The sequence below is a fragment of the Lathamus discolor genome, chromosome 3 (genome assembly GCF_037157495.1).
Source record: "Lathamus discolor isolate bLatDis1 chromosome 3, bLatDis1.hap1, whole genome shotgun sequence".
In the NCBI taxonomy this organism is placed as follows: domain Eukaryota; kingdom Metazoa; phylum Chordata; class Aves; order Psittaciformes; family Psittacidae; genus Lathamus; species Lathamus discolor.
Window position 1 is genome coordinate 33,231,424 of NC_088886.1, and position 13,903 is coordinate 33,245,326.

General features: G+C 39.3%; 1 protein-coding gene across 7 annotated transcripts in view; it reads right to left on the reverse strand.

Moving 5' to 3' along the window:
- NAALADL2 (N-acetylated alpha-linked acidic dipeptidase like 2) overlaps positions 1 to 13,903 on the reverse strand; it is a 672,041-nt gene that overhangs the window by 592,787 nt on the left and 65,351 nt on the right. For 4 of the 7 annotated variants that reach the window (XM_065674548.1, XM_065674547.1, XM_065674550.1 and 1 more), the window contains exon 3: positions 10,660 to 10,764. The exons of the other annotated variants lie outside the window; for them this stretch is intronic. The gene's annotated coding sequence lies outside the window, so the exon portion shown is untranslated. The remainder of the gene's footprint in view (positions 1 to 10,659; positions 10,765 to 13,903) is intronic. 7 annotated transcript variants of the gene reach the window in all.

The following is a 13,903-nucleotide window of genomic DNA, read 5'->3' on the forward strand; positions in this document are numbered from 1 at the left end:
GAAAACAAGTCACTCTGTGGTGAAAACACTGCCACATACCAGGTTTCACGTACAAAGATCCAACTATCCTCTCAGCTACCAAGGTCAGTATAGTTAAAAGGAGGTTCCTTGCTTCTTCGTACCAGGGACCCCTTCTGACCAGTCATTATCAAGGCTGAGTACAAAGAAAGAACAGGCTGAGAAATCTATTTATCCCAGCTTTAATACTCTTCTCCTAGGACCCCCCTTTTCCCTCTCCTTCCCTCCAAAAGAAATAAAAAAAAAAACAACAAAACCCACAAAAGCACAAACCACAGTCTTTGTGAGAAAGCAAAAAGAAATTGATGCCCACCAACTCAAAAGGCTGCAGTACAGATTAGGTATCTTCTGCATAAAGGTTATTGACTGAGAGCAATAAAAGATTACTAGATTAGCAGCAAAATAGAAACAATGTGGAATTTGATTAAGGCTTCCTTATGAGCAAAAATTTTTTCCCTTCTTTTACATCTTCCCGGATTAGGCAAACAAAAGGCAGTCTGTCATTTCTCCCTTGCTATTCACTGCATTTTGTTTTGCTTCTGTAAATGGAGTCTCTCGAGTGCATCGACAACATTATGAACTTTCTGAGGTACCTACATCATCTCATATATTCAGTGATGTTCACCAGTAAGTGGCAAAACATAAACATCTATTTTTAAAAGCACATGGCAAGCTAGTAACATGGAAGGCTGTCTTCTCCTTGTTACAGGCTTACTGATGGAGCAGGAATTATCATTCTGTTATAAAAATGCAACCTAAGTAGCTACAACAGTGTTGTTTACTTATAAAGTATTAGTAAGCCTTATTTCTTGTCATATCATATTTTCTAGGTAAAAGTTTTAGACTGACAGTTCATAATTACTATTACAAGGAACAACTTCAGAGTGTTCTCTCTGCGATAACAGGAATAAGCCTTGACTTGTATACACAAGGACTGGGTCATGAATATACTTTCATCCAAAAAATTCCAAACCTCACACTGAATCTGTAGATCTGTAGGAGTCTGTATATAGACCTGATAGAGGACCTCTTCTCCTAACGAAATGTCTCTCCCTCTCTTTGCTGAAATCCTACTAAATCCATCAAAAGGTCTATACAGATGTGACAGTCTCTATTAAGCTTGCTGCTGTCTTCATATCTCATGCACACTGCGGCATCTTCAAGACCTGAAAGGCATGTTACGAAGGTTTCCTGTTGACCCAAAGCAGCTTCACAGCATGGGACATCTGAGAACTGGGAAGAGAACAGCACAGGCTGCCTATCTGCAAAGCTTCCAAAGGAAAAAGCAGGAGACTTTACAGAGAGGTCTCTAAAGTCTGAATCACAGAGAGAAAGGAAGGAACAAGGAAAAAGCATTTAAGAAGAAAAAAAAAAAATAATCAAGGCAAAACATTGTTTTTTGTTCTCTTCAGTGAATTAACTAACTGAATTAATTTCATTAATTCACTGAAATACAAATGGCCATCCAGGAACATTAGATGTATGCACAGTCCCGACTTTACCACTATTTGAGTTCCTCAACACTGCAGTTACTTGCCATGCAAGCTCCGCTTCCTAATAACCTTATTTCTAATATGTTCTAGTATGATCAAATTTTTTTTTTGTAAGCAGAAGATTGGTAGTTGGGGTGGGGGTGGTGTTCAGTTTTGTGGGGTTTGGGATTGGTTTGTTTTAATAAATATCACAGTAGTCATGAATTGCCACTTCCAGGCCTCAATACTGAACCCACCTACTTGAAGGATCTTTTAGTTTGGGGATTTTGGGGGGTTTGCTGGGTTTTTTTCCTGGAATTTCCTGTTCAACCCTAAACTAATTTCAGTGCAGAGTACGACAAAGCTTCATGAACTTACTATACAGAATCAATATAAAAAAGTTGTGCTTTCTAAATTTGAAATCATACTGGGAAAATGAACAGAAACCCCACTTCTTGCACCCTGTCAGCAGGTGGTAGGGGGAAAATTAGTACATCTCATCTCACTCTGAATTTTCCAAGAAAGCAAAAATCTCCTCAAAATGGGAACCATCTCTGCCTGAAGAAGTGGTTTACAGCTTATGCAGATCATAATACAATCCCACATCACAGAACGAAGCACAGACGCACTGCCTGTCAAAACAGCCTTCAAGTTCCCATGCCAAGTACAACACCCTGTTTGCTGTTCTAGGCTACACCAAAAGGCAGAGACTACGCCAAAAGGCAGAGACTACCCCAAAGTGCATACTCTTTCCAAAACTGATTGCTACACAGAACTTTTACCTTCACCACATGAAGTTTAGCATTACTTTGGCTGTTTCTCAGTGAAATATTTTGAAAGGACCTGAAGCGTTACAGTCACTTTCCATTAAGTGAAACGTTTGGAAATTTCAGATAAGCTCAGGGAAAAAAAAAAAAAAATGTAGGGTCTAAATGTAAGAAAGCCCAGCAGGCTCTCACACATTAGAGCAGTGTTGGTTCCTGAATTCAGCTCTCAAAGAACCCAAATACAACAATAATGATCTTGGCACAGAGCATTTCCTGCAGATTAATGACCAGCTGGGAGGAGCTGATGGCCCACAGTGCAGCCAAGGGCCATTAACCCCAGCCAGTCATTAATCCCTAGGAAATGCCCTGTGCCAAGATCATTTTCTTATTTCAAAATGAAAAGCAGCAGAGACTATGTAAGTTGTTTTGTTTTAATGAATGATGCTATTCAATTGCTATCTCCAGGGTATAACACCTATGTAAGTTAACTTGTGGTAGGTTAACTAAGAGACCACAAGTGCAGAGGATGGGCAAAGCACACGACCCAAGCAGAAAACACTGGTCGTATACAAGGCTGACAGCAATTAGGGGATGGCTGCAGCCCTGTTCCTTGCTCAGAAACATGAAGAAGTGCTGAATCACTGTATTATGAGCAAAGATGTTGCTGTGAGCTGTATTAATCATTCCCAACTGTGCTGATGAGCACACACCCATTAATTAAGAGGCACGTATCTGCATCGTACAAGGAAAACTAGTATGTTGCTCTAGAACAGAACCTGACATGGATTTCATCTAATACCTCATGGAAGAAAAAGGACAGTTACCATGTTCATTACCATTCCTGTCACTTAAACCTGTTGGAAATTCATGCTTCCCAAAAATCACACCAAAAAATAAAACCCTAGCAAAATAATCACTGCTAGATAATAATCTAGCACTGTGGAGAATTTCATAGAACATCTGAGCTCATAGCGAGTAGGTATGGATTAGCATCAGAAAAGCCTTCAAGATCCCACACCAAGTATACTGGATAAGACAGAACAGTAAACCCGTTTAGAAGCTGACCTGCCACTATATACTTCAGTTTTCTGTTAACAGGCAATTTGAGTGCTTCACTATGGTGTTTTTTCAGCACAGTCACAGAACACAGGGCTGGAGTGTTACCCCTGCAGCTCACGGGTGAAGCCAACCTGCAGGTACTGCTGGCATTTGCTACAGTAACACTTGTGTACCTTAGGCTTTGATGGATTTATTCACATAGTATCATGAGGGGGAAGTCATGTATGACCAACCTTATAGCCTTCTATGAGGAAGTGACTAGGTGGAGGGATGATGGTAGAGCGGTAGATGTAGTTTTTCTTGATTTCAGTAAGGCATTTGATACTGTCTCCCACAGCATCCTCATAGATAAGCTAAGGAAGTGTGGGCTTGACGATCAAGTAGTGAGGTGGATCGAGAACTGGTTGAAAGGAAGAAGGCAGAGAGTTGTGGTCAATGGCGCAGAATCTAGCTGGAGGTCTGTGACTAGTGGAGTTCCTCAGGGGTCGGTGCTGGGACCGGTGCTGTTTAATATTTTCATCAATGACCTGGATGAGGGAACTGAGTGCACCCTCAGCAAGTTTGCTGATGACACAAAACTGGGAGGAGTGGCTGACACACCAGAGGACTGTGCTGCCATTCAGCGAGACCTGGACAGGCTGGAGAGTTGGGCGGGGAGAAACTTGATGAAATTTAACAAGGGCAAGTGTAGAGTCTTGCATCTGGGGAAGAACAACCCCATGTACCAGTACAGGTTGGGGGTTGACCTGCTGGAAAATAGTGAAGGGGAAAGGGACCTGGGGGTCCTGGTGGATAGGAGGATGACCATGAGCCAGCAATGTGCTCTTGTGGCCAAGAAGGCAAATGGCATCTTAGGGTGCATTAGAAAGGGAGTGGTTAGTAGGTCAAGAGAGGTTCTCCTCCCCCTCTACTCAGCCTTGGTGAGGCCGCATCTGGAATATTGTGTCCAGTTCTGGGCCCCTCAATTCAAGAAGGACAGGGAATTGCTTGAAGGAGTCCAGCGCAGAGCCACAAAGATGATTAAGGGAGTGGAACATCTCCCTTATGAGGAGAGGCTGAGGGAGCTGGGTCTCTTTAGCTTGGAGAAGAGGAGACTGAGGGGTGACCTCATCAATGTTTACAAATATGTAAAGGGTAGGTGTCAGGATGATGGAGCTAGGCTTTTTTCAGTGATATCCAGTGATAGGACAAGGGGCAATGGGTGTAAACTGGAGCATAGGAAGTTCCACGTTAACATCAGGAAGAACTTCTTTACTGTAAGAGTGACAGAGCACTGGAACAGGTTGCCCAGGGGGGTTGTGGAGTCTCCTACACTGGAGATATTCAAGGCCCGCCTGGACAAGTTCCTGTGTGATGTACTGTAGGTTACCCTGCTCTTGCAGGGGGGTTGGACTAGATGATCTTTTTAGGTCCCTTCCAACCCTTGGGATTCTGTGATTCTGTGATTCTGTGATTCAGTATAATCATTTTGAAGGCAGGAAACGTGCATATAGGTAAGAATTTTTCAAAGGGCATCAGATGAATGACCATCTTTGAGATACTGAACCTTATCAAGATTCTGAAATTCATACAGCATATCACAAAAGTGGCTGGCAAAGGAGCTCACAGGGGCAAGCACAAAATCTGCTGAAGTACACACTTTTTAGAAACACTTTTATCATGTTGAATACACATGGATGCAAAGAAGAGGAAGTCTTAGCTTTAGAGTTTAGCATATCGCCATGTTATGATGACTGCATGTTGGTGAGCCTAATCTGGCTGGTCTATGATCATACAATTAAAGCTTCTGGCTAACAGCACTATCACTGATTTAAACACCAATACATAATCTGACTTCAGGTTAAAGAGTTTTTATGCTGTAAATACCATCCTAGTATTAAAAAATTATTCTAAGCAACTAATTTCCAAGAAATTTCACTGTCTTATTTTTAAATTATCCCATCTCTAAATAAGCTACTCAAATGGTCCTAAATGAACAAATAGTTCTCTTTTCTTAGAATCATGTCTTATTTCCCTTCTACACTGGCAGTCATAAACTTACTGCTAACTTAGTGCCAGTGAAAGACATTCGCTATGTCTCAGTTTTAAGATTAGCTTACCGTATGGAGTATCTCCCACACACAGTCCTTTCCTAATCTTCTGAAAAGTGCTCTTTTCAAAGATGAATCCATAAAAATTGATGGGTTTTTTTCAGTACTAGGAAAGAACTTACATGTGTTTCTATTTATCAGTAAACCACTGTACATGGTTAATTGCTCTTACAGTCCCTAATCTTACAGAAGGCCAACAAGTATCCTCATGCCCTCAAGGAAAGGAGCACACTGAGTACTTTGGAGCATCAGGCTCTCATCAAGATTATACACGAGCAAAGAATGATGCCAGCATTCTTTTACCAAGTGCTTGCTGTCTTCTGGTTATATATAATTCAGTGGGAATAAAAATAATTAACGAATACAAGCTAGGAAGGAATGAGTAAACCCAGCAATGCTTTCCAGGAATTTGTTGCCCAGCTGCTACAAAGGTCAGCTCTTCTGCCTCAGTATGAAAAACTGCATGTGATGCAATGCAATCTCAACACTGGCAGCCCTCACCTGCAAAAAAGCAACAATCGAGAAGGGAAAGAAACTGAAAATCACTGATGGGGTCTGCATTTCCAGGTTAATCTTCACCACTGAACAAAAGTTACTACAATATGCATCACACAGGACTGTATTTCAAACGCAGTACAAAACTGTAGCAAAGAACTAACTTCTTAAATGCTCAAGCAGCTGCTCAGAGTTTTCCAGCCCAAAACCAGTCCTGTAAAACAGAAAAGACCTTGTCAACCTGTCCAGGGAAAGGGTAAGAAAGATGATAAGATATTAATATATTAAGATGAAAGTGGCCAGTATAATAAAAGTGCAAAATTCTACTTACTTGACAGAAAACTAGCAAAACCCCACTGACACTGATTATGACAAATCATTAACCACAGAAATACTGTTTGCTAATACACAGACAGAAAAGACTATCCTGAAGTGAACTGTATTATTTTAAATTTAAAATTGAAACCTTTGTGTTAAACTGACTTTAATACCTACCACAATACAGTAGATTGTAACACAGGCAAGCAATGTACAATAACCAACCCTTATTTAGTATGAACTTTGTTTTAATCAATACTCTTATCCATCAAGAGAAATAGCTCTTTTTTTTTATATAAAATACTATGGTCCCAAGTAAGAACAGTTATTACCCTGATACAGTAATTGAACAGACACTCCCTTTGTGTGTATCTGTGACACTCTGTGAGGTCAATATACTGAGTTCTGAGTCAAAATTAGGGAGCATATCAGTAATCTCAACAGTTGACAGAACAGTGGACAGAGCAAATTTAAATATTTGTTTTTTTCAGTGAAATATCTGAATGTTAATGCAGGAGTCTTTTCAACAGAAAAACAATTTTTCCTTTGCTGTGATAACTTTTAATTGCTGACAATGTTTATTTGTGCTACAGTATTCCACAGTACACCAAGGTTTTAAAAATTAGTGAAAATGTTTTTAAATGCAGGCAAGAATTCAGAAGCACAATTTCCAGATTAAATTTGCCAAGAACAATATACCAAATTCCCCTGAAGTCCTTCTTGCAGCTCCTCTGATAGGAGATTAAATAAGTAAAAAGCAACCTAATAGATTTAAAAGACCTCCCTGCTATGTGCACTCACCTCTCTACTGAGCAGCTTCCTCAAGTCATCCTCAGATTAATGAAAGGTTACGTATTTTTGCTAGTTGGCAAGTACGCTCCAACACAAGTAAAAGCCAGGCCTGGAATTGCTTGGGGTATACCCCCCTTGTGGACAGGTTTGCTATCCACACATCACACACATTTTCCTTTACCTTTAAGTTGAGGGGCAACAATTGAAGAATGTTTGCAGGAAGAAGAAAATTAAAAACTAAAAGTTATTGTACATCTTACATAGAAAAGAGAAGAAACTTGATTCACAGAATCACAGAATGGTTTGGGTTGGAAAAGACCTTAAGATAATCCAGTTCCAACTTGCCTGCCATGTGCAGGGACACCACACCCCAAACCATGTCACTCAAGACTCTGCCCTTATACAGCTCTGAAGCAGCTTTTAATTACATGAGCTTTTCAAAGAAGGATGTTTTTTTAAACACCACTTCTTCTCCACTATTGGTAACTTGGTTGTAAGAGCGAACAGGACTAACCAGTTCAATAAGGATCACTGCAATTTACAGAAAAGTGAAAGACACACACACAAAAAAACCAAACCTCTACACAACCACTATAAAGGCAAATTGTACTGCCTGCGGCTTTTACACTGAAGGTCAAATATTCTACAAGTCATCACAGAAATTGCTCTTCAAAAGGTGAGAATATCAGTTCCTGTATACAGAAATGTTCTGACCAGCTATTTTGTGCAGAGAGGACCAATGACAGCCTTTTTCATTCCTAGCTGGGAGCTGCATGCCAAATGCCATGCAGAGATAATAACAGGCTGACTTTTAGAATATTGAGAAGCAGCTTGAAAGTGAAAAAAAAAACAAAAAACAAACTCATAAAATGAAGAAATGGCAGCATTTATGTACAACTGCAGCCCAAGATGATTTAGGGGAGCAATCAAATTAGTTTCAACATCTTTGTTCCTCTAAATTATCTACCTACAATTACTGTCATTGTCATAATAATTTGTATCAGTTATAATTTATGCAATTAAGAAAGAGGCAGATGCTAAAACCCAAATTACATAATTACACGTAGGAATGTTACCAACATTGTGTGTGCTCCAGCTAGTCACAGCCCTCTAGAGTGGACAGCTTCAGTTCGTCTGCATGCCAGCAGAATTCCACATCCTCCTAGTTTTTTTTCCTAGTAAACGAACAATAATCAACATGCACAAATCTCCCCGCTACAGACACCACTCCATTGTATCAATGTTAACAATGACGAGTCTTAGTATATAATTGTTCTTGGGCAGTTAAAAAGTCAAATTCCACAGAAAATTAAAAGGAAAAAAAAAAAAAAAAAAAAAAACAGAACTATACTGGCCCGTGTATTTCCACTAAGAACACAGTTTTCAGAGAATAATTTTCCTGACTGAATGTGGAACTTAGTTTTTGCATCTGCTTTGAGCCATGGCTCTCAAGAATGGCTCTTGACACTGGTCCCCTCTACACAGAGGTGAATGTTTTTCATGGGAACACAATGAGAAGCTTAGAAGTCTACTTCTCAAAATTTTCCTTCCAAATCAACATTGCCACCATCCACTTACCTAAGAACTCGCATCTCTTAGTTGACTAACATCCTCCATTTTGCACCTACTGGTTTGGCTTTATTTAGCACAAATAAATGAATGCACAAATGAGCTCTGCTTGACATTAAACTCCTGCTGACTTCAGGAGTGCAAAACCTTGGTCATCTTTTCATTTTCCAAACCTTGTTATGAAAAGCAGCAAAGGTCAAAGATTGTTTTGCCTTTCAATCTCACCATATTATTATGCACACAGAAAAATGCTGGAGCTGCTCACTCTTGTTTACAACTTATAGTTCTCTAAAAATATTAGAGATGTTCTTTTCCTTTCTCCACCCACAAACAAAAAGGAGTCACTGAAATTTACCTCATTCATCCCATATTTCCACAGTGAAATGACTCATTTGTGAACACAATTTGTCTCCAACTCAGATCATGCAGAAGAGGAATGCTGTTTTCCCAGTGCTGCTGCTCGAGATTGAAAAAGGACTGAAGGACTTGCCTGTGGCCACAGGATTACAGTATTGTGGTTTTCATCGTTCTTGGCTGGTCTTTCTAAACATCTTGTTTAAAATGTCACATCCTAACACATACGCACACACACATTAAATTTATAAATAACTCCATTCTACAAAACCAAAATGTAGACTTTTGAAAATTCATGGATACTTCCATACCTTAATACCCCCTTTTTACAGTGTATGGAAAATGTCATCACAGATTTTGGCTTGGCATCTCTTCATTACATATCCACCTTATTTCTTAAGTAACACAGTAAAAGAAACTTGCAGGAAGACACCACTGTTTTATTTACTTTCTTATTTATTCTGCAGCAGCCAGCATACATGTCTGTCTGCACTGTTCCTGAAAGCCCTTACTGCTTTCTGATCAAGCCAGAGCCTTCAACACATAGAGCAGATGTCGATAAATAATGCAAAGATGCTGAACTTAGTGGACCTATCACAAAAACAATTCACACCACTAAGGCCAACTTGTTAGAACATCTTAGGCCAAGTCACGCTATACACATCTTTACAACTAACTCAGGAATTCAAGACTCATTCGCCAATGTATCAAATCCTTTGTCCATCTGTAAAGCAAATAGTGTGCACACTTGTAAATCCCCTTAAAGTTCTGTTTCTATTTAAACTGCTTTCAAAACCTTGTGCAGAACATGTAAAGTGGTAAGTATTGGACACTAAGGAAGAAAAACACCAACACGAACAGCTGAACCTGTGCATTTGCTACACTACAGATCATCACATGAATGTTCAGAGAATGAGAATTTTTAATACTTTTTCGTTAAAGAGTATTGAGCACAGAAGAGTATGATATGGAAGAGGGGTCATTTACTTCACTGTTAACTTTCCAACCTACTGTCTCTGTCATTGAATTATTTGGCTGAAATTCTGTGTTGTTTGGGTTTTTTCTGGTTTGTTTCAAAAAAAAAAAAAAAAAAAAAAAAAGGAAGAAGAAAAGGGATGACAATATGAAAACTGGGACTTTCGTTTTTCTGCTTTAAGTAATAAGATGGCATGGCAGTTTATATTCTCATTTCCTTTACCACCCTCTTCTCCTATTAGTGCACATGTGTGTCTCTGTAGCACACTGAGAGCAGCAAACACTCCCACAAAATTTAGCTAGCATGTCAGAGTAACTTCTGCAACTTATCTTTAAATAGATTCCAACAGCAATCTTTTCATCTGAATAAAAGCTTGCTTAGCTTTTTTGCAGAGAAAGAATTAAGCATCCGTCTCAACTTGCAAGAGATTTGATAAGCACATAAGGACAGTTCATCTCTAAAAAAGAAACACTTTAAGAATAATTTTGAACCATTTTGCCACTTTTCAAAATGTATGTTTTCATAATCTGCTGCTTGTACAGAAAGCTTACCCGCAAAAGAAAGTGGAAATTCATGTCGTAAACATCAAGTCTTTCACATTTTCACCAACTACAGAACAAAAATAGCTTTAAGTAGTTAACCACTACTTATCCCCAGTTGCTGGCTTATATTTTAAAGGAAGTTTGGGGATTCATACTTTCAGTGAACTTGAGCACTAATCATTTCAAAGAAAAACTCCAAATACATACATTAAGCAGGCTCCATCTCTAACCTCTAGCCTCCAGCAGAAGCAAACAGTCAGCAGTATACCTCAGGGAGAAGGGTATTATTCTACCTCTCAGTTTCAAGCAAGCCTGGAAAAAAAACACACGATTTAAGAGAGCTGGGAAAGCACTGACAGGAAAGATTAGCAGGAATGGTAACACTAGGAAAAACAACACAGGAGATAAAGACAGTTGGTTCGAGTCAGTCTGTCTTTTACAAAGCAAGAGAAGCTTCTAATCAGCTTCTGATTTCAGGATTTGGGGCAAAGAGCAAATATTTTTATTTCTCAGCTTTATTTGTCTTGGCTTTTTCCTTTCTTTCTCAAAAACAAATTTGTCACTTCCCCTTTTTTGGGAAATTATGGACAGTATGTTGCCACTTGGAAGCAGTACTAACATTATTTACCATTTGGGAAATAACCCATTGAAATAATCAGCCCACATCACTTACAAATGATGTAAAACAAATCTCCACTGTAGCCAAATTATCTTGCCGAAGGAAGCAGCACCATGCTCTCTTTGTACATTCACTATAAAGCATCACGAAGTGTCGCTCCAAGCAAGGGAAGGTGAAAAATTTTATTACTATAAATCGGAACATATTTATTTTTATTTGTACATTAATGTATTATGTACATATTGCATTTTTTAAAGAATGCAAGGTGGCATGGAGAAGTAGGAACATGGAAAAATTAAATAACATGACTGTCTCCAGAATGCCCATCATCTTTACTAGTGGAAATAATCTGCATATTAATTAAGCCATGACTGAAGTTAAGCCCATTAACTTTGTAGGAATGGAGAATGAGCTGCCATAGATGGCTTCCCCAGTAACTGGTTTGTACCTGCTTTCCCTGCCATTAGCTATTTACCTATGCTGCTGTAAGTTACATTGTGACTAAACAGAAACCTACTTAAGGGGAAGAATGGCAAGTGCTTTGCTTTCAGAGAAAAAGAAAAGCTTTGGAAAAAACTTTCTGTACTTCATTTTGCCCTCAGCTTTCTTCTTCTGGAAGGAAGTAATAAATGTAGATATTTTAAACAGAGAATGTTCATGCAACAATTATCAACAAAACATTTTTTCAACTACTTCTAATAGGTCTTATTCATTTGGTTTTGTACATTCTGTCTTGCAGAGGCTTTTTTTTGTTAGGAAGGTTTCTCCCTTTCTAAGAAGAGCATCCCTCCATTAAAGAATTAAGAAATCGGTAGTTTCTAATTCACCAAAATGAAAATTTTCTAACTCACAATTCTTTCATCTGCATGAAAACAGATGGATGTGTACACTAGAAAGCCATTTCTTCAAACTCTTAACACAACCAAAAATCCTACCTTAATGAATGCACACAGTATGAAATGAAAAGCCACTATGATTCAGCTGGGTGCTATGACCTTGGGGGGATGCCTGAACACAGCATCATTCTAAAAGAACAAGCTCTGTTAGAGGAAAACTTTAAACTGCTATCAAACTGAGGAGGGCTTCATCAAACTTCTAACATTCATCATATATTTATGTGCTTCCCCAAACAAGACCATATAGTTTCCATCATTTACTTTGATGATCAAACATTTAAAACATGTTTACCGAAGTGTTTATTCATTTTATTTCTTACAGTGATACACGAGTCTTCTCAGACTTTTCTGTCACAGTTTTCACACATTATCAAGTTCTGGTAGTCATATGAACTCTGCTAATACTTAGCTATGAATTCACAACATAAAATGATTTCACTATGAATCATACCTTAGCACGCTCTGTAAACATCCCTAATGTTTCGACATTTGCATCCTGTACTCATGTCTCTTAGGTTGCCAAGCATATGGTTTTAGACAGTATTAGAGACAGATTTAGAGAAATATAGGCTACGTCTATCTAACACTACATAACACTAATATTACTTAATACCATAACCATTAAAGAAAATAAACATAAAGCTTTAGCTAGAAAAAGAATATGCCCTAAAGAGGATTACAGCGCTCACCACCAACCCCTTTAAGGTTGTTCAGGTATCTACAGGTAGCAATACACAAACTCCATTAAGTGATATGCAAGAAAAACAGGACCCTGGAATGGCCTCTCCAGCACCTGTACCTGGCTAAGTACAGCACTGCAGCCCCTTCCATTACCCCTTCCATGGTCCCGAGTGTGCTGGGGACTGCCATTTCGTCAAAAAAATTTGCAAGATGTGGCAAAGAGCTATGAGCTACTGTCACTTCCCCTGTGAAACACAAGGCTTATCCTCAAGAGTGGCAACTAGGTCAGCTATGTTTGGGAATTCCCAGCCTAGACCAGGCTTCCTAACAGCATGCCCTGCCTGCAAAATACTGACAAATGCTCACAGATATGACATTGAATAAATGAAATTTCAGGTAAACCTTTGAAGACATCATGGATCTGCAGACTGGCTGGCACCTCCATTCAACGCACCTTCTAACTATTTCAAAAGATACTGCTTCTATTAACGTACAAGTCCAGTAACTCTCAGTTCCACACAGTGAGTGGGAAAAGTGCTCCTCGAGCCATGACAAAGAGTAGTTACAGCTTCTGCCGCCTGGGTCACGCATCTGCCTGCCGGATGCTGAGCAAGTGGTCTGACACTGTCTTCTCACCCTTTGCCTGGAACAGGTCTCCTGAATACAGCAGCAATGGCTTAACTTAAGTCCTCAGACAGCAGCTCCTGTAGGTAAGCAATCATTTCCACACAGACAAGCTTGGGTTCCCCCCACAAATTTTGTCTTTCTTGAGGAGCCAAAGCAAACCTGACACTGTTTCAGCTGCTCCTTTCCGTGTGTACAAATATGCTCTAAGTTGATGATTATTTATAGAAGCAAAACCAGCAGCACAAGCAGGAAAAAAAGAATTGTGTTTCTATGGTGCATTACATGCTAAGTAAAGAGAGGATCCTAAGAAAGACATTTACAAATAATTGCATGCACAGTTCAAGCAGACCATGGTATTTCAACCTACCAACAGTTTTCACCTATTTAGACTTGAAAAGCCATGCATGTACTGGCATGAAGTCCTGCTGACCTCAGTGACCACACTCCAACCATTCCCTGGACTAAGTTTCTGTTAATGCTAAGTCCCCTCCCCTATTGTACAACCAAGCACATCTGGATTTTAAAACCCTGGGCAAGCAGCAGAGTAAAGCCAAGCAGCCTTTACACTGCTTACAGTGTAGAAGATAAAAAAATACTGTGACGGTGAAGTTCCCAACAAATCATCACA